This window comes from Diorhabda sublineata, chromosome X, assembly GCF_026230105.1.
Source record: "Diorhabda sublineata isolate icDioSubl1.1 chromosome X, icDioSubl1.1, whole genome shotgun sequence".
NCBI classification, from domain to species: Eukaryota; Metazoa; Arthropoda; class Insecta; order Coleoptera; family Chrysomelidae; genus Diorhabda; species Diorhabda sublineata.
In genome coordinates, this window is record NC_079485.1 from 39,955,176 (window position 1) to 39,982,087 (window position 26,912).

The window sequence follows — 26,912 nt, forward strand, 5'->3', positions numbered from 1 at the left end:
TAAGTAATAATATGAGAAAGAAGATCGACGCAACTAATATCTGATAATTGCTTCATAAAAATCAAAAAATCCATTACCAATTGTACTATAACACTTGAAATGGAAGATCCCATAGCACAACCATCAATTTGTTTGAATATTTCATCTTCATATTTGAAATATGTTGTTGTAAATTTATGTTTCTAAATGTTCTTGATTTTAGGTTTCTTCTGTTTTAAAATTAGTTTTTTTTATAATTATCCGTTTTCTGAGAAATATATGGGCATTCAAGAAAAAAATTCCTATTCCTTCATTATATAAATGGAAATTCATGTAGTCATTAGATAAATTACTCATTGAGGTTATGAGCCAAATTAATTTCTGTTTCCTTTATCTGGCTGTAGAAATGTTATAAATTCCTTTCTTCTCGAAATTAAGGGCAATTGATGCTAACAATATTTTTGAAAAATTGATCAACTGAAAAATATTATTTGACTTGATTTTCATTCTACAATAAACGGTCCTATGTGAATGTAACTGAAACAAATTGAAATGTTGACATATGCATGAACTATTTGAGGTCAGCTTCTCGACGTAGAGCCCAAAGTTTTCATGTTAATTGAATTTAGAGATAGCTGTTTAAGCAGGTGGTGTAGAGAACGTAAAACAAAAACTGCTGCTGGCGAGCTGGGATTCCATAATAGTAGGAGTAATTTTCTTGATTATGTAAACGTCGATTTCATTGAAATTCCTCGTTAAATTAGAGAGAGATAAACTTTATTGCCACAAGAAAATTTCACAATTTTATGGACAAAGCGACACAATTCTAAATTAGATAATATAAAATAAAAATTTGGCTTTATAATAATTATAATATAATATTAATATCTTACTCCATACTAAATATTGAAATTTACCAGTCTTTGGTAGATTGTAGAATTCTGCTATAAAATAATAAACAGAAATGCCTTTGTCAATCTCAAAAACTTATTGTTAAGTGAATGAACAATTTTTTTCTTTTACTAGGTATTTATGAATGGTCTCTCAGTTGAATTGTGAAGTGTTTGCGAACCAGCACACTTATTCTAAAATGAAAGAGCGGGGAGAGTTAAAATTTTCTATTTTTTTAAACGAATAAGTCTTTTCTGGTAATTTGAAGATGTATTCGAATATGTGCAAACTAAAAGACTTCCAGAAAGGCAAACCATAGGGAAGATGCGATTTGAACGAGTAGTAAGTTGTTAAAGCAGTACTAGAATCGAGCTATTTAGACACAAATTTAATGGCAAAATAAGCAAAGGATAATTTTTTCGCCAAAGTCTACATGTACAGACCATTGAAGGGCACTGTCAATACGTACAGAAAGAAGCTTATTCGAATTTGAGGATCGTATTAAATCATGATAAAATTCCTTTGTAGGATAAAAATAAAGTGTTTAAACACAGACCGTTTGCGTCTGGACCACTTCAGATTACACTTGTGTTATCCGCAAATAATGTGAATTTACCATTAATTCGTGAGTCTGTGAAATCATTGATGAATACCAAAAAAAAGATTGGACCTGAAACTCAACCTTGAGGTACACCACTCTCAACAGAAAAATTATTCGAAACTTCACCATTAGTTCATATCAGTTGTTGTTTTCTACATTCAAGGTAAGATACAAACCATTTTAAAGGAATACTTAGGATGCCATAATACTCTAGTCTGTTAATCAGAATTTCGAGATCAACACAATCGAGGGCCCTAGCGAAGTCACAAAAGTCGTACGAAAAGTATTATTAAGTGAGGTGTATATTTCATTAAGAACAGAAAACATAGCGTCATTAGTGCATCCATTAGGTACGAAACCAAATCGTTGAGTTTTCAAATAGACAATAGATTGTTTTTCATTAGTCTTACGATTATCCTCGACAATATTGGTAATAATGCAATAAAAAGATAGTTAATAGTGTTTTTTTTTTCATCACCCTTGTGCAGGGAGACAATTATGTCTGTCTTTAAACAGCTAGAGAAAACCCCGTTTTCAAAGGATTCGTTGTTTAGAGAAGATAAAACGTTAATCATCACTTATAGAAAATAAAAAAAACCAGCTGACTATCAGTATTCTTTTAGAAGGAACGAGTAAAGAAAGTTTGGAGATATTTTAGAGCTAATACTCTTGCTAACGTTCAGGAAATAATTGTTAAGTTCGTTGTTATCACTAGAGATGCTATTGTGGTTTTGTTTAATAGTTTTGATATATTTTTAGTACAATAATTTATAATTATTAATATAATTGAGTATGTGTGGATTGACTTAGAATTTTTTGATACACAAGAGTGATGAAATGAAGTACACGTTTCTTTCATAGACCATGATTTGTGATGATTAGTTTCACGAGGGCAAAGAGGATAGGCTGTATTGAAGTACCTGGTAGTATTATCGAAGAAGACAGAAAATATCTTCAGAAAGATTAATCCAATAATTTGCTAAACATAAGTTATGAAATTTGGTGTAGTTTCGTTTAGGGAAAATCCTGACCAACTGAGGGTTTTCCCTAAGATATTAACAAGGTAATACAATATAAATGCGGCGAAAACTGCTTCATGGTCAGAGAGACCGAAATTAATTACTAAGTGATTCACATTATGAAATAGGAAGTCGAAAACTATGTAATCTAGAATTGAGGAAATTAAGCTGGTTAATCCACGGGCATATTAAGCTAAAATGACTCAAAATATTCACCAGAGACTTTCGAATGGCACAATCATTAATAAAGTCAATGTTAAAACTCTTTCGTTCTTAATAGACAGAACGTGAAGTGAATTTTTAAGGTGCTCTAAAAAAGAATGAATATTTTATTGAGGATGTAAATAAATAAAAATTATACATAAATCGAAGGTTTTTTTGTAAATTATAAAAAAACTCAAAAGTATCATAACTTAATACAGTTGAGAAGTCTTCCCCTTAAGACAAAACTATGAGCTGAAATACCTCTGTCATACCTCCTAATAACTCTACATTTTTCGATAAAACTGGTTCATTTGCATGAAGCCAGTGTTTAGTAATAGCAACTATCTGAGGGAACCCCAATTTATCCAAAAACAAATACAACGCGTCCATTTTGTTGCGCATTGGCTGAATATTAATTACAACCATTCTCAATTTACAGTCCTTGAAACTAAGGATTATATTTCCCCTGGACACGTCCTACTATCTAAAAATTTCTCCTAGAAGAATCAATAGTAAAGTAATGGCTGATTTTCCCTCTAATTTGTTGTTAGTTAATTCTCCGTTCCGAAGTGATGTAAGTTCTGTAGGTGGATAGATCATCATCCACTATAACTGAGCTTATGCCATGAAAATCATGGAATTTAGAGTAGATTCCCTTAAAGCTAGGGGATCAACAAACTGACACTCGAATGCCAAATACACCTTAACACTTGTGGAAGTAGAACCTTCAAAACATACAGACGATGGTTGGTCATGTAGATAGGTAAGGAATAGCTTGAAAAATGATAAAATAGCCGTTTCTTCTAGTCTAGACATAATGTTACTTTTGCCAACAGTAACTGTGTTAATCTGATCCAGCGAAAAGTTGGTATCATTGAGTGAATTTTCATCACACGAAAAGCTATTTGATTCACATACTGCTAAAGCTTGTTTGTAAGATTAGATGGATAATATTTCTCTTCGCTAAAGGTCAGTGCCTGTTCGGAATGTATCACTTGATTCATTTTCATAGGCTCAATAGTATTATCCACTGTCGGTAGAGTTGAGGTCTTGGGACAATGAAGATTCAACAAACCATTTTAAAGAAACTCCAAGTAGCCAATTACCGTCAAACTATTTGCGAACAGAAACTATTGTTTGAGATGAAAAATAGAAGGAAGCATACATAATAATCTTGTTTGAATCAGATAAAATCTCTAGGCAGGTGTTTATCTATCTCCTGAAACTTCTCAGATAACTCGTCATTATAATATGGATATTCTAAATAGAGGAAATAGATGAGGACTATCTATGTATTCTCCCTGGGGAAGTTTTTAGATTCTGCTTATCAATTTATACATATTCGAAAGTTGATTTTAGGGCCGGATTAAGATTTATAAGGCCCGGGGCTAAAATAATGACGGGACCTCCTTAAGGAATTCGAAAACCAGGAAAAATTCACAAAATAATATCAATACGTTAGATTTGTGGTTTTCCAAATGATGGGACCCTCTTGGACCTGGGGCCCGGGGCTATAGCCGCCCCTAGCTTAATCCGGCCCTGGTTGATTTGCAATACTAACCTATATTATGAAAACTAATAAGAGGGAGATTTAGTTTGAAGCTACTAATATAAGAGATTATCACTTCTTCGGAGTGATGTACTTTTAATACTATTACAATCTAAATTCTACAAAGTTTAGGGATAGGGAAGTTGCTCTCTAAAAATTCGACTCATAATGAGAGAACGTATGCCAGCTTCAGTTTCAGTCGCCATAGTTACAGTTTAAATTTTGGAAAAACAGTTGAATCTGAGAGTGGAATGATTGGAATCGATTTTGAGATTTTTCCATCTAGAATGTATGCAAAATTCACTTTGTAATAATTTTTGGATTAAACTTTCTATCATTTTCATATTCACCTTGGTTCACCTTTTTGTCAACTTAAGTTGTACAAAACTATATAAGCATTGCTTCTTTTTTAGACCCACAAAAAATGTTCTTCGAGGAAATTTTATTTGAGGCCATATTGTTCTGGAATATAATAATACAAAAAACAAAAAAAAACGTGTGATTGTTTCATCCTGACTCTAAAAATAAAAGATTTAACTAGCACCATACTCGTATTGTGATGATTACTACATATCATTTCACAAAATGCCGCCAAATTGTTTTATTTTCTCTAGAGTTATATATCGCATTAATACAATTATTCTGATATCAGCTATATTTCCAAGGACTCAATTTAGCATTTCTATATTTCTCTCTGTAAGATGAATTGTGAACAATTTATATTTCCAAATTAAATTTTACTACAAAAGATTCTTGGTTCAATAAATCTTGATGTAAACCGAAATATATGATTACGGCTTCTGTTTATGGTTTCTTTTTATCAATATGTTCAACCACTTTTTATGAAACCGACCAATATGTTTCAATACGCTCAAAATATTATTTCTATTAATTTTTTTCAACTATTTTTTTGTCAAAATATACCTCAGTAATATATTTTTGTGAATAAGGAAGAAAATAATCAATTTAATACTTTTCGCCATAAAAGAGAAGAAACTTAGCTACATGTTCTAAACGTTTACTGAAATGATACGCAAAATACCGTTGCTAGTATATTTTATGTAGTTTTCACTTGAAAATTATGACTTGTAAGTTTAAGTCTATGAAATGTTTCATTTAAAAATTGTACCTGAAAGCATGTTAATACATCTATGAAACTTATTCAATGGTGCTAATGGATATTAACGCTGGAAAAATTCGTCTATGACATGGATTTTGAAGCCGGTACTCTTCGGTTATGATGGAAGAATTTGGTGGTTTTTTCACATGTTTATATCATAGCGGCGATTTATTTATGTCTATTACATTTTATACCATAGATTCCCCTTGAATAATAGAGCTACTACTGTTGTCCTTGAACCATTTTAATTCTGTTTTACATGTATGACATGCAGTTGTGTATTGCTGTAATATAGAATCCTTCCCTATGTTAAGTAAATGTTTATTGATATTGCTAATACCATCTATATATATATATATATATATATATATACCTTCTCCCTATCATTACAGATAATGGAAATTCAACTGTTTGTATTAAACAGGCTGGATGGAATGTCTTATTTCTTTGACAGTGGAATCTATTCTAATTATCTCAAATACAAACTTCAGAAGGTGACTTTTCATTCCAATGTATTTTGGTCTATTTCTCCCAATCCCTAGTATGCTTTGGTCTATGACCCATTACTATTCTTGTTTTGTTTTAAGATCAATCGAGTTTTTTTTGGATTTGAGGAAACTATTTTTAACAAAAATGTAGCGAGTAAAATTTTCCTTTGTATGACCCAAATAACTTTTTCGTGACATGTGGATCTTGATCTCTGGTACATTCAACTGGGAATAACTAATGATAAGTATTAAGAATACGTATATATATACAAACAAGATAAAAATGGTTGATTGGCGAATTTTGCTTTGTTCTAATATATTCCATTTGACATACGTAACATTTATTTTATAAAATTTACGAGTGTCATCTTCCAATTTTCCAATTAAAAAAAATTATGGAAAAGATATTTTGACTTAAATCTAAGATTTTCTTTGGTATGAATTGGAAATGGTTGGGACTACTATATCACAGTAGTTGCTGGAACTAATTACTTTTTGATGGTTATCACTTTGCCTCAGTTTCCGACAGTGTTGGCCGCGATTTTGTCAACGTTTTCGTTTTAAACTTTGAGTGAAATTTTCAGCTTCACTTAGCTCAAATGGAATTATTATCCAATTAAAAATATATCGGTATTAATAAAGCTGCAAAAGTTCATTTATGTGTGAAAAAGTTTTCTCTACATGGCGGAAAAGCTGTACGTTCAAAACAGTAAATTCTCTTGAAGGTAAATAAATGAAACAACTCGAAATATACTCCATCGAAACTGGATCATTTAGAGAGTATCAACTTCTATAAATTTGAGAAATTTCTTACTTTCTGTTGGGCTACATAATTAAATTATATCGCTATTAATGAAGTTACAAATGTGGACTTTTGTTTGAAAAGTATTTAACCTTTCTCTAGATCTTGACAACACAGCTGTACGTTCAAATTAGTAATTTCTCTTAATAGGTATATATATAACTAGAAAAATACCTAATGGAAACTGGATAATCTGCAGAATTCGAGCTTTGCGTTGGACTTTTTTGGCCTCATTTTTTCGACCAAATTTTTTCTTCGTCTCCGGTTCTCCGGAAAAGAGAAATGGTCAGAATTGGTTAAAATATATAGAACTGGATGATATTTTTGAGATAACTTTGAGAATAATAATGACCTTTTTCACAAATGTTACATTTATTTAACTGTTAATGATATTGTCTCCCAAACTATTAAAAAATGGTAGTTAACAAGGTTGTTATATAGGTTAAAACCTTCTTATTTTTTTAACCATTCGTCAATTGTTTTATAAAAAATGTTCCCCAGCGTATGATATTTCATTTATAATATTATTTTATTACCCTATGAAAATTATCAAATTTTCTCAATTATACAGGATATTTTTTATATTAGAAATCTATATGTTAAACATTTCAATTGAATTCCAAACTTGGCTTTGTACAAATAATTCAAAAACAATTAAGAACGATTTCACTCTCTTGCGAAAGTAGACCTTGAATTGAGACATTTTCAAACCAAAGATAATTTGATTCTAAACCTTTTTCAATGTTGCAATTTTAAAAAAAAATTCATTTTCAAGTAAAAATCGAATAACAGTAGAAGTTCCCAACAATTCTATTTAAAAAGTTACAAAGTTGACTATGATTTCATACATCGAATTTGACAATTTAAAATTAATTTTTTCTACTAATTAAATTTTTATAATTTTTTTAAATCAGTGGAAAATTCCCATTTAGCGAACAAGTGGATATTTCCAATTACTTGATGCCCTTGATAGTCTTGTACAATGTGAGAAATCTGATATTTTCAAGATGAACGTTTGCGAAGAAATTATTTTTTTTTTAAACTTTGAACGTCTCTCTTACTCTGAGGCACTAAAAATTCCCAATGATGCAGCTCTGTATTGCCGTAAATTTCCCCTCATGGTCATATTATGAGCTTCCCTATTGCTTGAATTCTGTGTTGGTTTTTATGCGGATCATCCTGTATTTACATACCCTGAACGGACGGCGAAACACAAATTTATTCAAAACTCCAATAAAATTCTAAGAGAAATGTATCATAATAATTATTTGATTGCCCACTGAATACCCACAAAAATCCCTTATTCAATCAAGCTTGTATTGAACAATCATAATGAATTTTGAATACTTCCATGTATTTCTTACATTAACCGTATGAAACGATATTTTTTCCAGGGGTTCTCCATCATGGGGCATACGGGAAATACATCTGGTGAGTGCTCCTATATTAGCGATAATTTGAATTTTCCGCATCTGTTACAATTTAAGGAAATATATTGGTTCAACGAAATTGAAGTCCTCCAGCTGCTTTTGAATATTAAAAGTCAGTTATACTCATGCAGAAAATAGGTCATAGGCGAAGAGCCGACGGCTGAAAATGGCACCTGATTGGTTAAAGGATATATATTATTGGAAATGGTACTATTCAGATAGATCAAAATAATGTTATATGAGTCTTAGTTCAAAGCCAGTAACTTGACTAGGCAACAATTTTTTGATTTTTCAAATTTTTGTATAGGTAATTACTTAGCTAATTAGGTGTTGGTTAGGTTAGGTTAGTTGGTGTAAGTACGTCGTATATTTACCTAAAAATAAGTTTCAAAAAGTATAGAAAGAATATGACGGTGCTGGATGAAGTAATTTTCGGAGTTTCGGTAGATGAAAATACGTGGTTAAGTTAGGTTAGGTTAGGAAAATGTTTTTTCATCCCCTTTCTTTGGAGACGCCAAAAAATCCTTTTAGGTACAATCATCTAGTATGTAATAGAGTATCGGGTAAATATTTGAAGCGAATCGGTGGATTCGTTTTCGGAACTCCAGCCCAGAGTTTCTTATGGAGTATCTTATAGTGTTACAGGCGGGTTGTCCGTCTTCAAAATGGGCTGGCAAATTTTCTAGCCCTCAGATGTTAGGCAACCATTTTTTTTCTAGAGCTAGAAAGTCAAGCATTCATTTGATGCTAATATCATGCATTAACCAATAAATTTAGTAACTATACAAGAATTAAAAAAATCAAAAAATGGTTGCCTAGTCAAATGACTGGCTGGGGACTCCTATATCATTATTTTGATCCATTGGAATACAACCTTTTCCAATAATATATGTCCTTTAACATTGAAGTGCTGAAAAAAAGTTACAGTTTCAAAAACATTAACCCTCCGTCTGCAACGCGCGGTTTCTCACACCGATCCGTAAAATTATTCTGAAGTGAACAAAGGCGCATGCGTGTATCAACTTGCACGTCTAGGTATTCCTTAAGCTTCAATCTACACATAGATTTCTTAAAGTTAGAACTTATTTACCTAGTTAGTTTTTCGGAGAATCACCGTTTCGGTCTTTCAGACCGAGGTTACAGTTTGTGCGCGATTTTTAGGTAAGACCAAAAAATTGATTAATTCTGAATAGATTATAATTTGTAGTATTTTTCGATAGACTTTTTGAATATGACATACGAAGAAACCCATGCACGGCTCCAGAAATTCGTATATGAAATGTTGATGGGAGAAGACGATTAAACAGAGCAGCAACTTGAAAATAGAGCAAGACATCGATAATGAAGATGCCGGAAATTTGGTGAATGAGTGTCAGAAACGGCTTACAATTGTGCATAAGCAACTCGTAGATGGCCACTTGTTGTTCTTTATGAACTTTGTGGCAGGTATTAATTCATGCATCGTATTCAAGAGCAACAAGCAAACATCAATTCGACGCCGAAAATTTTTAGATCAGTTAAGATATGAGCTTGTTCAGGATCATATTTCAAGAAGATCTACAAATAAGAGACATCCACGTACAATTCTATTGCGCTTCCAGGAAATATGTGGAAAAGAAGCTGAAAATGTTCCTGCAAACCAAAATCAAATTTATGGCCGATGTCTGCTATGTTCGTCCAAGAAAAATAGAAAAACCAGGTACAAATGCCTAAAATGTAGCCGGTTCCTTTGCTTAGAACACCTCAATGGAATTTGTCATGACTGTTATACAGGGGAAGATACCGATGAGTAGTTCCAGTTATGAATGTTGGTCTAAAGGTACTTATATGAATAAAACATATTTTCTGTTTAGTTTGTACATTAAAGTAATCCTCCTAGAAGTTTTTCAACTGAAAAATATTATTTTGTTTTATGCATGCCCATTATAAAACATAATGCTGCTAACTTAGCGAGGCTTAATAAAAGATGTATAACGGACTTGTTACCACAAAAAAAATAGTAAATGACAACATTATTTGACTTTTTTAGATATCGGTCTCTCAGACCGACAAGTTGCAGGAATTTTACTTCCACAGCACGTTGCAGGCGGAGGGTTAAATGGACTAAATTAATTTCATAAATTAAAATAACAAAATTCATTAAAATGGTATTTACAACAATTCCAGTTTTTTATTGGGAACGTGGCGAGGAAACACCAAAGTGGACTAACTTCAACATATTTTCCGAACTTGGAAGTTCTGGAAGATATATAAATTATCATTCATATAACCCACGTAACACCAAAATTAATTCAATCAAACAGATGAAAAATAGAGTCCTAAAAATTTCTCATCCAATTTTTCATAAAAAAAAACATACAAATACTTCAAAAACTTTTTTATGAAAACTCATTTCCTCCACATCTTTTGAAACGAATTTTGTATAATTCACTTCACATTGACACGAACACTGAATCATCATTTTTAAACGTCATTTCTAACATTTTTTCTCTATAAATTTATACACCTTTGCCATAATATAAAATCAGTTACTCCTAAACTTTCTGGAATCTTTACACAACACAATATTTTATTCTTCAGTTTGATTAACTACAAAAAAACATAATTTAGTTTTTTTCAAATTATAATTTATTTAGGCTGAACCTGTTAATGCAAGGTGTAATAAAGTTCAAACTTGAAGAAACAATTTTGAGAAAATTATTGAAATACATTGCTTGTGAATTCATTTCTCAAAAATAGCATCAACTAAATGTAAACCGTTGCGGTCACGGCATTATTTAATCAAGGACTAAAATTGCCTTTGACGGCTCGGCAGCTATTCTCCGTGATGCCTGCCATTTCGTAACGGATATTTTCTTTCAATGGTCACAGGGAAGCCGTTTTATTAGCGTTAACTTGTTTTTTTATTATAACTATTAAAGTTTGCAGTTCAGACACGAAAAAGTCGTCTAACATCATTCGAACAAAGCTACATTGACATGGAAACAAATATATGATTATTTATATCACAGCAATTTTTTTGAAACAACAACATGTCATCATTGCCGAGAATAATTCTACTACTCCTGGTAGGTATCTTTTAAATTTTTCATAATGGTTTTTATGATGAATTTCGGATCTGGAAAGGAGGTTATTTGTCCCCTCGCACTTTTACGTTGAACTAATAAAAAACTCATCATAGCTGAATAATTTTTGTCAACAAAAAAGATGTCACGCGATGAAGATTTTTTTTTCTTCAAAAAGAGAGAATTCGAAATTCAGGACAAAGTCTTATTATTTTTTCTAATTAAGTCTATCGAGAGCATGTGAAAAAGGTTCATTAAAAAAAATTGTACTTTACGGAAGTATTATAGCATATCATTATTCAATAATCGTTCTTGATATGCAGTAGTTGATTTTTTGATAAGTTCAGAAAGTCGATTTCATGAGGAAGGACTAATATGAAAAATTAAGATAAATTTGATAATATAACGTGTAATTAAATAAAGTCACGCCCGTTTCGATCGTATTAGAATTAAAGCTAGGAAGAGATAAGATTTTTTAAATTGTTTCATTAACAGTCTTACTGACAAAAATAATGATTTAAATGATACAAAAAACATGAATTGGAAATTTTATTCAATGATCGATAATACTATAATCACTCAGTAGGCTCCTCAATGGTTCGAGGAACTGATATACAAAAATTCCACTCACCAGAAGACCTGTAATGTATACAAAGGAGAAATCTCCGCTATTTCTCATAGTTTAAGTATTGCGTTGCCGTCTGTCTCCTCAAACATACGACAACGTACTCGCTTGATAAAAATCTATCTTCTGCAAATGGAACTTTGAAGTTACGAAACAGGAAAAAATCGCTGATGCCAGATCTAGTGAATACGGTTAGTAATCAACCAGTTTCCAGTGCAATTTGGCAATTATAGCCAAGGTGGTCCAAAATGTGCAAACCAGGCACCCAACGCGCAGATAGCTTCCGAATGGTTAATTATTCAGTCAGTATATCGTAAATGCGCTCTTTTGATATGCCGATAGCCTTTTTTATCTCCCTAACCTTAAACCGACGGCTATACAGCCTATATGATGAACTTTTTTCGCAATTGTCCCAGTTTTTGGCCGTCCTAAACGTTCATTGTCTGTCAAGCTTATACAGCTATGTTTGAATTCAGGTGCCCAAAATTTACGGTCACAACAACTTCACTTCACAACTTATACGATTTTCAAACAGAAACTAAGCGTAAAGCACAAATGAGGATAACATTCCAATAAATTCAGAAGATTAAATTGATATGAAGATTGAAGCTTCTTTAGTTAAAATAGTTACAGCGAATTATGCAGATGGAAATACTAATTAAATTTGTTTTCATGTAGTAAAAACCAGTTGGGATACAAATAATTCGTGAATTGTGCAAATGACGAGGTTGATACTTAATTTTACGCCAAAAATTGATATATTGAAACAAAGTTGTTTTATTCAACAATTTTCTAATTAGAATCACACTTCCCTTATTCACTCCACTAAAAATTCCTTGAACACAAACATTAGTGATTTGTAGGTTCTCTCTAGAGATGTTTCTTGGTATAGGGTTAAACTGAAAATTATTAACCATGTTAAATTTAGGACGAAATCTTAGACCGATTGCACTAATTTATATATAAGGATTTGATAAATATATAGGAATATTTGTTGCTTCCAGTTTTACCACTATTTGAATCAATTTCTGTCGTTATATGACGTATTTCATAATTCAAAAATAAAATTGTGCCTTAATCATGCAAAATAAAAGATAATATTTTTCAAACTCTATTTTATTCCATACTGAATATTTATACTGTCATGTGAACGAACCTTTAGCTTATTTTAAATGGATATGCAGTCCATAAAATATATTTTCAATTTTCTAAATCTGTTTCTCTCCCAGTTAGGATTTCATTTCGTACCCTGAAATATCCTTACGATCTGAGAATGTTATGGAAATCAGCGATTTAGGATATAGGACTATAAAAAGGTAACAGACCGTACTCTATTTGGATTATTGTAGTGGATCTAGATCAAGATGTTACAATTTCAGTGAAATACTAGATCCTTATTATGATATTGAAAGATATATAAGTAAAAAAGGAATCGACATGACGAGTCCAGAGGCAATGATAACCTTGCCTTCAACATCATTGACTGTATGGGCGAATCAGTTAGGTGACTGGAAAACAGATCAATTGAACTCATCTTTCTTTCATAAAAATATGCGGAGAGAAAATTTATAGTTCCTAATTACAATCCCGGAATTCCTTCACCTGAAAAAGACGAATGATTAGCAATAATATGATTTGATATTAGGCAACGTCAGTTTTTGCTTCTTACTAATATATTTACTACATGATGATATAATATTGATGTTTCTTAATTATAGCACTTTATTTCACTGAGTACTGTGTCTAATTCTGTAGAAGCATCATGTAAGCGTGGTAACAGCTTCTAGTATAGTAGAAATACCCTTAATAGCTATAGTGGAAGTATGCACACATACAAATAGATATTTGGAATGAATTATTTAGCAATAAATCCCACTGTAATCTTCGAACCATTTACATGTTTGCCAAGGAGAAGTGATTGTGGTTACGCATTGAAGAAACGAAAGGGATTTCCGGAAATTGATCGGTTGAAAAGTACACTCAAATGTATTTTACAAATTATTCTGTTGCGTAAATGTTTTCCACGGGAAAACCAATTCGGAAATTCCAATTATAAATGCATGGAAAAAAACAAAAATTATCAATGAATATTTAATATAAATATGGTTTCTCCGTATACAAGTGTTCCAAGTGTGATTACAGAAGATGTATCGAAGAAAAGATGGATACAACAACATAATTCGTTGAAGCTGCGGACCTAACTTTTACTCCAACATACTAAAAATTTGAGGATGAAATATATAAAAAATTAATGACTGTGCCATAAGGACAGCAATATACATATAGTGTTACAGCACATTTTGAGATGGGAGATCTTGAGAAATATGTTTTAAGCAAACTTAATTCAAATTTTCCTTTCTTGTACTACTATATATGAATGTATGTATTATTGCAATACCAAAAAATGAAAATATAGTTTCAAGTATTCAATTTTTATTATGAGAAGCTAACAAATTTATAATCAGGATTGAGGTAAATAATAAATTCAATTTGTCTGAACAGAATGGTATACAACAGCAAGTTGGTCCTCAGGATATTTAAATTTCGATTCAAGTTGTCTCGTTCCTTGTTCAAAATGAGATCAGAGATCATTATTTTGGAGCTATCCAATTATCAAATCCAATCCCAAATTAGAATTAAGTTACATAACTAGTGGAAAAGTAAAAACTGCTTTAAGAAAAAATCCCCATAAATTATAAGTAACACATCCAACGCAAACATACTTGAAAATTAGAATCAATTAAGAAAGAAAAGAGATCTTAAATATCAAAATATGAAATTTCTTTCTTTGTCATATGTACGACGTTTTCTCATCAGTTATTATAGTAAATATGAGATTAGAATGATGATGATGATATGGCTAATAATATTATTTGAGAAGTCTGCAATCCTAAGCAGTAACAAAGTTATTTTGCACAAAAGAAAAAAAATAAATTAAGTAGTCATCAAAACCATGTAAAACTGAATAGAATAGCCAACAACATACATTTAATTATAAAAATTGTACAATACTTGAAACAGATTAAGATAAAAATGTGAATTCTTAATATGGGTGATTAGAAATCATTAAAAAAATAATAAATAATAAAAGTTAAATGTTACTATAAATAAATTGCTTTATGATTCGTAATTTTTCGTATATTGAAATTGAATTTAATCATTTATTCAAGAAAATTAATTAGAAACTTCACATTCTTTTTATCAATAACTTAATTTAAAAATTGTCTGTCTCATACAATATAAATACAGCATTATTTATTATGAAAAGAAATCATTTTTCCTCGACTTTATTAGCGACTTTTGAATTATAGTAAACGGATTTTATCGTCAAAATTAACTTTACGACTAGATATTTCATCACAATGTCGATTCGGCAATGAAAAAATCTTTCTGGGCTTGACTAATAACCGTACCCGATGAACGTTATGTAACATTTTCAAAGAAAATTAATTCCCAGCCAATAAAGTTTTTAATCCAGCTCAACATTAAAATACTGATCTGAATTTAATGTGTTCCATTCAACTCGGGAATTTCGTTCTTGATTAAGTAGTTTTGTGAATTGTGAAATGACAACGTTATATTGATTGATTTCTGAGTCAACATAACAATAAATGTGTATATAATGAATAAAAGCAACTTTGTTTATATAACAAATGACACACAATAAAAAAAAAGTGTGAATTTTAAGACGGAGAGAAGTTATAACGATAGAAGACTTTATATTGATAGCCACACCAAACTTACAAACAATTATTTTAAACCTTCAAAGAGTCGTCCATTTTGTCCTAATCGTAATTTTACTATATCTGTCAAGCAGACCGAATGCAGAGAGGATTCTACCACATACCAATAATTCGATCTTAAACAAAACCTTGAAGAAACACTTACAGCTGCCAAAGCCAAACCAAAAACTCTAATTATGTACATATTGTGATAGTGTGGCAATAGTTTCTCATATAACTTATTGTTCAGTTTTCATACTTTTTATTCTCCAGGATCAGAGCTGTCAAAGCATGGTAAACTAAATTAAAAAAATCACTGATATATTGTATATATCACTGGTGACACTCTTGCTTTAATTATTTCAGTATTCAATTTCGTTTGAGTTATCAATATTGTCAAAATGTAGGTAATTTCACAGAACTACTTTGTTTATCGTCATTCCCTGAAGCAGAAGTTACGCTACAAAAAACATTAACAGACTATAAAACTAGTTTGGAATTTGTTTACTGCACGTAGTTCCCAATGCGAATTCGAAATATTTTCAATTTCAATTCATTCCAACTCTACGTATTTCTTTTTTTTTTATTTGTCGCCTCTCAAACAAATATGTAAATCTTCCAGTAACGTTCAAATTTAATTTCTCTTTTCAGCTCTTTTTCTAACAGTTTTCAGAAAAGAAGTTCGAATTTCATATCGAATTTTCCAATTAAATGAAACTTTTTATCTTATCCAGAGAAATAAAATTTTATCGCCTCAGGGCTAATTCTAGAAATTGGAATTTCCGTTTTTATCCAAGGAAATGTGATGGATTTAGAAAGAAATCCTTTCTGTAAAAAGGATTGGTACACCAACCGGATCCTCGTTCATCCACCAAATCATTAAAAGCATTATAAAAAATAAAAATAACAAGCTGCATATCGTTTGCGCTATTTATAATTCCGTTGTTGAGTGATGTGGTATTTTCTGAATTATAAATACCTAAATCGAATAAAGGTAACTATTTAGTGTTTTTAAGAATACAAGCTGAGAAGACTCGATCATCATATTTTCTTGTCAAGCTTTTCACCATTGAAGACCAGTTTTGGGCTGAATGGGTCTGATATTGTCATCTCAAAATTCCATTTCCATCTTTTTTCGTATACTTCTTGTTAAATCGATTTCAAGTGTTTATATCATGTTTTAAATCAAACTATACATTGAAATAGTTTTGAATTTTATATTTCAATAAATTTTCCTCTTGAAAAGTAAAAATTGAGAGACCATATCTGAAAATTAATCACCATGCAACTAGAATATCCCTGATCAAGTGATGTGTCTCATATTTAATACCCTTATGTATTATTTTTTGCAGCGCCTAAACCAACTCGCTAGACTTTCCATTCGATTAGTAGCTCCATATAATGGAAATTAATAAATGCAGGAGGAGTCGGCCCTTTTCCTGGCTTCGTTCTCTTTAAAATGATTCTATTTATTGAAAGTGACATTGCTATGGTAGTGATTGAACCAAGGAAACGATCACAACAATTATATATCTAACACAGTGCTCAGAAAAAGTCAATAAATAAGCATTTTTATCACATTTAATTCCTAAAATGAATGCAGTAGTTTTATAGATTGTTTTAGTCGTAAGAACTGGTATGGTCACTTGACATGAGATCAGGTAGAGATGATTATATTCAGTACTGTCATTCTAAATGCAAATTATCTTTATAATCTTTGAATATAATCGGCGCTCAAGTACCAGAGAAAAATTATTGCTACTCGAGGCAATTGAACCCTGTAAAAAAATAACAAAATGCTGTTACACAAATCTTCAATTGTCTGTACTATACCTCGGAAAGTAGTAATGTTTTATTATACTTTGTTTTCATGTAGTGTACTTTTTAGATCTACTCTGTTTTTGTTCTTTTTCTTCCCTCTTTTATTTTTCAACTTTCTGTATCTATTATTTTAATGTCGTTTCTCATAATTTGTCTCTCAATTCAGTTCATAGTGTTCGTCGTCACTTGATTTAACTAAATTGACTCTGGTTTGTCTTTTTCTGTACCGACTACTTGACCTACTATTTGCATGCCAGTAGTTAATATTGCTGATTTAATCAATCGATGTAATATTTATTACTCAATCTTCCACTTCTTTTTATTGACACGCTTAAATTAGCTGCACCTGTGTGTGGGTTAGTAAGCTTTGTTTGTTTATTTGTAACTCTCCTTTGTGGCTTATTACTATTAGCACATTCCACCACTTTAATTGCGTTCGCTAGCAGAGCGGGCTGAGGTATCAACCTCTGGAATCGCCGGTCGTGGGTTTGAATCCTGTTCACGCTGCGAACAAAATTTTTTTTAGAAATTATCACTGCAAATTTTCTTTACATCGAAACAAATTTTACTACTGTCTGCCCTCTATTGGAGATCTACTACCTGCATAGTATCACTTTAAAATTGAACATCTTAAATTTTATTATGTTGTTTGAGAAGAATTTCACATCCAAGCACCCTATGTCGGAGATTTACAATACTAATGACTAGAGCTTGAAAAAAATTTTATTAGTTTAAAAAAACTTGAAGCCCATGAAACAAAAAAGTTAAAAATAATTTTTTTAAATAAGCTTCAAACAATAATCAATGAAAATTATTCGTATTATGGTGAAAAACTTCAAATTTTTAGTTTATTGTCGTTCAAAAGATGTCTTTTTTTGTTTTTTAAACTTCATTTTCATGGATCCTACTGAGTTTTACAAGACACCAGCGGTTATATTGATATATATTATGATTCTGCTTCATTATTATAAAACGTTTTCCTTTTATGAATATAATCTTGGATTTTCAATTATATTCTTCATCAACATTTTTCAATCTTCTTTCTGTACATTTATCGCAAACAGCAAAGTTGAGGCTGAAGCTGCCCCTTTGATGTGGTTTATTGGTTTTAGGCTGTGAATAGCATGATATATACATAATAAGTCAAATACGGTGTCCTTTGTTGCATCTCTAAATTTTACAACAAATAACGTGGTCCTGTGATCCCCCTGTGAAATAAAGTGGAATTACGCCTTGATAACTTCTGAACTACTTGTTTGATGTTCTAAAATATACTGGTAGCATCTTGAATTTTGCTTTTAATAATTTTGAATTACTCAACTGAGTGAATATTCTGACAAACTTAAAGTAAAAATTGACCCTAAGTTGAAGATTTACAATACTAATGACTAGACCTTTAAGAAAAATTTTCTTTCGAAACACATGAAACTAAATAGTTGAACATTATTTCTTTAAACAAGCTTTAAGCAATAATGGATGAAAGATGCTAGTATTTTTGTGAAAAACTCCAACTTTTTAGTTTGATGTCCTCTAAAAGAGTGTTGGTTTTTACGAACTATATTTTTATGTATCCTGCGTACTGAGTTTTACAAGGCACCAGCGGTTATATTTCCTTTTATGAATCTATTCTTGGATTGTCAATTACATTCTTCATCACCATTTTTCAATATTTTTTCAATTATACCACATATATGATTGTAATGTGTTGAGGCTGAAGCTGCCCCTTTGATGTGGTTTATTGGTTTTAGGCTGTGAATAGCATGATATATACGTAATAAGTCAAATACCGTGTGCTTTGTTCCATCTCTAAATTTTTCTCCAAATAATGTGGTCTCTAATATTCCCCGGTGAAATTAAGTGGAATTACGTCTCGATAATTACGGAACTAGTTGTTTGATGTTCTCAAATTTCTTGGCGGCATCTTGAATTTTGCTTTCAAGAATTTTGAATTACTCAACCAAGTGAATATTCTGACAAACTTTCAGTAAAAATTGACCTTCATGAAATTGTAGAAATTAACTAAGAATAAACTTGTGAAACCGCTTATTTGAGAGAGTGGGCGAAAATAAACATTCCAAGTTATTTCGATATTATTATCTGTGCATTCAAACGAATTCTCTATATTTTGAAATGAAATGATTAATAAGTATGAGTTGCTCCTTCTTCTGGCGATTCCACAATCTTTAGACGCTTAAAGGAATTTCAAGTATAACGAAAATTCAGCTATCCAAGTTCTTATATATAAGGCGAAGGGGATTGAAATTAACCATTGATGTGAGTATATTTTGTTGTGGAACAAATTTCTTATTATTGAAAATTCGAAATTCATACGATGGGTATCTTTATATAACCTCAGAGAATATATCTAAACTAATATCACATGAAAACAATTTTTCAATTTCCGTTTTATTCATAATTCACAATCACAAAAATCGAATAACAAAACATCTACTACCGTACATCAAAAGCCGTCGTCATGTGGTGGACTATTAGCCTCGATCTCAACGATTACTATCGTTTTTTACTCACTATCGTATTAAATCAGCCAAAGTTAGAAAAATAATCACAGAACAACTTCTTTGAATCTTTCTTTCTTCGAAAAAGCGAAATGTGCAATACTATCCTACAATTCGAATAAATTTTAAGGCGAATTACAAGTAATCAACCAACCACGTTTAGGCCGAAAAGTAATTTCCATTAAAACAGTTTTCTTGAACTATATTTATCGTCTTCCCAGATCATTTAATATAATTAAAATTAATAATCATTCGTTAGATATGAATTCCACTGTAGATGTGACAAATACTCCTCACGTAAATCAATATTAACTATGTCTTACATCTTGGTTTTTTCCAAATCTTTTCAATCTAAAGATTCTCTTCCACATTACATATTATAATGAAGTGAACACTTGAGACATTATTGAGCTAATTTACACTTCTTTATCCCGTTTATCAATTAGTTGAATTTTGAGAACATTAACTAACAAGAAATTCACGCTGATACAACCCATACTGGTAGGCATACTTTCCTAGTACATATTGATTTTTATTTGATAATGAAATCATCTCAGATACACTCTAGAAACTGGAATGAGGGTTTAGTGTAAAACCCAAAAATAGCTACACTCTTCTAACGTTTATACAGAATCAGAAGAAGAAGGATAGAGGTCAATTTCATATGCTTTGTTAAAAAGCATTGCATCAGTTTATTTTTTATTTTTAATAATTTGGATATCCGCTAGTATGTCAGTAAATTTGTGAATCTGGATGACAATCTAGCCATGGATTATATTTAGAAATTTGGTACACACTTGTTTTTATGCGTATGTATGGGATGAACCCTCAAAAATCATTTTTTTTTTTCGGTTCTACACAATATTGGTACAGTCGTATAACGTCGGATAAATATTTCACTTTTACTACAATTTTAAACTATTTCAACTAGATAGATGGACTTTTTTCCTTTTATTACAGTTTGCTCAGGTTCAAATCAACTTTTTTATGACCCGAATTAAAATTATTAGCCGGTAATCGACTTCCAGCTGATAATGTTTGGACGAATAATGGGCATAAGTCTAAAGATGGAAAATAAGTTTTATGATACTCGATCTCTACTCTAAAGACATAATGCACAAAATTGAAAATTTTTCAAGAAAAGTTGACAAGATATAGTTCTTATCAGAAAACTGATAAAGCGGAATTTTTTATGAGGACTTAATCAAAATTTATGACATTTATTTAGTAGATATCTGTCGAATTCGTGACCAAAAAGTTATGGGAAGCCTAGACGTTGTACAGAATTTTTAAGAAATGGCGAAAGAAAAATTCGATGTAAAATATCAGTTATCATTAAACTTGAATGAACAATCTAACCGTAAAAATGAGTTATATATTTAGGAAAATTTCTATATATCCCGCCAGGCTTGGAATTGATTGAAAACGGATGATTCGAAGAGCGACAACGTTACAATATATTTGTTTCACAGTAGAATCCTCCAATTTTTCTGCTAATACGTTGACTACCAGCCACGAACTTTCTCCCATATAACATATTCTATATATTTTTAATGGTATAATGCAATTAGACAAAGTTGTAGTGATTATCTTGGCAATTAACGTGTTAAAATGGTTCATTTCATGCCTTCAATGTATGTGCCATGGCATACCATGATCAGATTGTTAGCAAAAATGGTAAGAAGGCTATTAAGTCCTCATCAAAGTAATGTAGGTAAATACCATGGATAGTCTATAAACGAAAATCTTCGGGTCTTCGAATTAATTATGAATAAAAAACATTATAGGACTTGCACAATTAACGTTAAACAAAAAATTTCAATTGAGAGGACTGGAGGACTGAAGTGAAGTTTTGGAATAGAATTTCACGAGAAACTATTGATATTAATTTCATATTGTCTAGGGTCCAAAGATATAAGCAACTGCAAAGAGCAAATTCATGTATAATCAGACGATCAATTGTTGTTGATAAGATTGCAAACAGAATTACAAATTGTGATCAAGGCTCTACAATAATAAATTAGTAGATTTGAAATCGAAAACGTAACAAAAGAATGATTTAGAAAAGTTTCATGGCAACATGTGAAAAAAATTTAAATCCAATTCGATTTGGTTTGCAATTTGAATGTTTTCAATTCAGTCCAGTGATTCATTGAACAAAGTTTAGCCTCAATATTCAAAATATTGACGGAATATAGAGATTTAGTAGCCAATTATAGTAAATTCAGACCCTGCCAGATCATATGAACAATATCTTCTTTTCAAACGAGTAGCTCGGAACTACAAAATATCGTGAATATTATAGATAAACAATGACAACTTGAAAACTTGAATTCGTGAACTGCCTTAAAATATAATCCAAATATTATATAGACTCACTCTAAACCAGCAAAACATAATTATTCTTTACATTACATTGAATATTTTACTGATTTGGTGTGGTTATAATAAGAATAGCATACAAATGGCTCCCAGAATTTCACAAATAAGTAATTATGTAATGATGATGATATTTCTTAATTTATCAGCACAATCGTGGAAGATATAAATAAAAAATTAAAACTTGTGTAGGCGAAAGAAAAAAAACACTACTTAAGACAACGATATTGAAACATTTACGAAGTAAATAAGCTTTTTGTTGTCTCATATTTTATTTAGATGAAAATTCAAAAACAAAATTGTTATTACAAGGCGACAATAACGAATTGTACGCTACAAATATGAATTTATATGGAGTACTACCCCTCTAGCCATTAGAACTGCGCTGCATTGTTATCTCATACTCCAAATGAAATTTTATAGAGACTACCGTGCTGTAAAATATTAAAGTTAATGCATCTACGAAGCTTTATTTCTCCTCAAATCATAATAACATCTCCACTCATCCATTCATCTGACTGACATCACTGTATCCCCCAATGGACAGATTAACTACCATTTGTGCTTCAGTATTTGTTAAGTGCCCAGTAAGACGTTTGTCATGCATCTGGTTCAAACAAATTTATTGCGTACGAAACTCTACAAATTATCAAATAGTTATCCAAATGATAACTGAAAAAACAGCCGTTAAGTATGAACACAACAAAATAAATTATAATGAACGAGATAAAAAGTCATCTGCTGGAATTTGCATAATAAAGGTCTGAAGTTTTTAATACAAAATTTTAGTTTACCACTTTTATCGATAAAGTATTTTATACCGAGTTTCTTGAATATGCGATTTTTGTTTTCAACAGTTTAAAAAATTTTATATACAAAGTTCAATTTACCTCAAGGCATTTTGTTCTCTCGAAAATATGATCTTAATATTTTTGAAAAAATATATTGCTTGTTATTGTTTGATATTAACAAATTTCCAAATATTGATATTTCATCAATGGTTTTATATTGACTCATAAGAATCAGCAAAAGTATCGATATAAAAATTCAGTGGGTAAACATTTTCAGAAATAGTAGAATAAAAATATTGGTTCTTTTTGTGGTCAGTTGTTCACAAACTGAAAAAATATGAAAAATCTCACAAGGCCTAGTTTCTAGTAAAATCAATAAAAAATACGAGATTTTCCAAATTGAATGAGTTTATAGGTACTACTTCAGTACAGAATTTATTTTTAAAATTGAGAAAACACCGCAACTATGATCACTAAAACCTCAATTTAGGATTTAAAGCAAATTATGAGAGTATTGCTTTAAGACTGCTCCAAATATAACGCAATAAAGATTAAGAAGTGATACAAAATTACAATGACAATCCGAGCAAATAGAATAGTTTTAGTATATAAGGCTGATATCTGATTATAAATTTGCATTTTCTATAACTTTCTATTAAAATTTTGGCCTAGGATGAAAGTATTGAAGTGATAGAGGAGAAATATGAAAAAATGGAATAAGAACATAATTAAAGACTAGTGCTGGATGTTAAAGGAAGATGGATTGTTTCATAACTATGGAGATGAAATATCAAAAAGTGATAGGTGGATGATAAAAAGGTTAATTTCTTTATTCTCAGACCTTTTCATATATTTTTGTTAATATATTGATTTCAAGTCCCTTTTTTTATTAAAAATTGGATTTTGAAATTTAAACAGGCTAAAATAATGACTTTTCGACTTATTTCTCTCTACCTATCTATCATATTTTATAAAAAAAAAAAAATGAAAACACATACAAGGTAAAAAAGCGACATAAACTCTGAACTCATTGCTTTGGTCAGAAAAAAGAATCTTAAGTTGCGAGTGCTGGCAACTGAAAGATGGGAGAAAATAAAAGAGGCTGTAGCAATGGACTACTTGAGAAGATCGAGCAGGATATCCAGAACAGAGCATATACAGACTAAGCAATTGCTCTGGTATGGACATGTATTGAGGATGGAGCAAAACAGATGGCCGAAGAAAGCATTGATGAATCAATTGCAGATTAGAAAAATACGAGGAAGACCCTCAAGGACCTAGAAGGAAGATATTGACCATATCATGAAAGAGACAGAGCTATCCAGAAAAACGCGTGGACAGATAGAAAATATGTTTATAAAGTATAATCAAATGTTATAGAGACCTAAAACCAACCCTGCTATTCGGATATCATTTTATGCGAGCGTCCCCAAAACATTGAATGTCTGTAGTCCCATTTCACGTTAGCCTGGCATCTCAACTGCGAAGAATCTCATTAAAATTCGATTTCGGGTATGAATGCTTCCTGAAAATATCTCTAACTAAAACTAATACTGATATAACTTCCACAAGATGGAAAGTGCCGAGACAATATAATTTTACCTAATGGTATTGTTAATGGATTGCTGTTTGTGGCAAGGAGGATTGAAACAATGTTGTTTCAAACCTCAGTTTTATCCCAAATAAATACTGATAGTTATGATTAATTAATTTCTATTATAGTAGGTTCATTTATCTGTTCATGTAATGGAATTCAAACTGATCGAACTGAAAATAGTACTAAGTAATATAAATATTCAGAAAAATATAGATTCAACACCAATTCTAATTAAATAAAAGTAGTTAAACTTGATTTTTACTGGTATGTAATGATCTCATTGAAATACAACTTCCAAACGCATATCCCAGAAAGACTTTTGATAGTATTTCGTCGTACTCATCGAATATAATTGGATAGACCTATCCAACTATTAGATCCCGAATTTAGATGCTTAACTGTTCAAAAAAGAAAAACACCATTGAAAGAATGTAATTATCCGGAATATTCAAGAAAAAGATAAACAGATACTATAAATAAATAAAAAACAAAACAGAAACGGAACATAAAAAATTTCTCCTTACTATATGTACAAGAACTTTCCCAACAACTTTCGAATTATTTCAATAAATATGATATTAGCTTAAGTCATAAAAGACAGAATACATTATTCAAATATTCCACTGAACTAAAATCTAAAACACGAAAAAACAAAAGAAGTAATATTATATATAGAGAGCCTTGTACTGATTGTGACGCAGTCTACGTCGGACAGACATCTCAGTATTTAGAAAATAGACTAAAAGGTCATCAATACTATAAAAATATAAATCTGCACTAACGAACCACGAAATATCAGAAAAACATAAATATTTTGTCAATTCTAATACTACAAATAATAAATTACTGCTACATATTCGAGATGTGAGGACTAAGGAAAACTAAATTTCTGTTTTGATTTTATTTTTATTTTGATGTTCATGATGTAGTTGATCTATTGATTGATATAAATACGCAAATTGTCAGTGTCAATATCATATTTTGATTAAGACTTAAATTAAAGTCGAAACGCCAATTTTTATTTTTTTTTTATATGCTAGTAGTAAAATAGCCAATGAAAAGATGAACATATTGTGTAAATTTTCATCGTATTTAAACCACTCAACTAATACAATTATCCACAAGCAGACGTAGCTTTGTAATAAATTTGATGCTTTTGTTATATACGAAAACAGAAAAACATTTTATGACTATTTTGACGTTCATTTGTGGGATAAGGGTATATATTGAGCTGCACATTTCGTATGTGAAACATGTGTTGAATATTTGAAGAGTGAAATATTGAAAAAATGATGGTCTCCTGTTTCGGTAGGGCTTACATAGAAACAAAGAAAAAATGTTCATCCCCTGCTCTAAATTCCACAGAATAACCTGTAGTAATCGTAATGTATTCAAAATCTCAAAAATGAACATAATTTTTTGTATATTTTATTTTCTATCTTATCAATACTCTTCTCCTACATTACATACCATGCTTTATTAGATATCATATTACATCTTATTCATCGTTTAACGTAGTTGTCTATATTCTGCATCATATTTCATCCAAGTTGCTATTTTTATTTCACAATACCACAATTATTCTCCTTTATATTATTCATTATATTCAGTATAGTATTCCATAATTTCTGTTTGCAACGTGAAAACCTTCATGGCCAATGTTCGAATGATTTTCCAATTAAAATTCAGTCAGCATTGGTATTACTGTAAGGTCTGAGTTTTATCAATTAGAAATAATTAGTACAGCACAATGTGAGTGCTGCATTTATACTTTTGTGGAACTGTCAAGAGAAATTTTTAAATTGAATTTCATTCAACCGAGCACTCTGTTGTCTCAATTATATTGAATTAAGTACTACATCAGCTTCAGCCCGGAAACTTTGACATTCACTGAACCAAAAAATTGTTTTATTTGTGCTCCTTTGTTCATCCTTGTGAAGCTAAGATTCCAATGATATATTTAAAAAAAACAGGTTGAATAAGTCGTAACCTTCAGCCAAATATCAGATTTTCAAACAATTACCACTGATTAAAGCATGAATGTAAAATATAATTTCATCTTGAGTGAACAACTTTATCAGTTCAAAAAAAGTTATTACAATTCACAAATGAATAAACTAAAGCAGTAATAATCATCCATGAGAGCAGCTTCCTAATGGAATAAAGAGCAAATTATTCGAAATAATTACATTTAGATTCATGTTAGTTAGATTTTTATTCATTTCAGGAACGTTTTCAACCGTATCATACCTTTAAAAACAAACAATAACTATGTTATCGAGTATTTCGAAGATAATGGTAATAGAGTGAGTT

The 26,912-nt window shown here is 30.7% G+C and overlaps 1 protein-coding gene across 2 annotated transcripts in view; it reads left to right on the forward strand.

Annotated features, from left to right (window-relative positions):
* Positions 1 to 26,912, forward strand: part of LOC130450793 (5-hydroxytryptamine receptor-like) — a 251,655-nt gene that overhangs the window by 103,073 nt on the left and 121,670 nt on the right. Inside the window, exon 2 of one of the 2 annotated variants that reach the window (XM_056789424.1) lies at positions 8,048 to 8,084. The exons of the other annotated variant lie outside the window; for it this stretch is intronic. The gene's annotated coding sequence lies outside the window, so the exon portion shown is untranslated. The remainder of the gene's footprint in view (positions 1 to 8,047; positions 8,085 to 26,912) is intronic. 2 annotated transcript variants of the gene reach the window in all.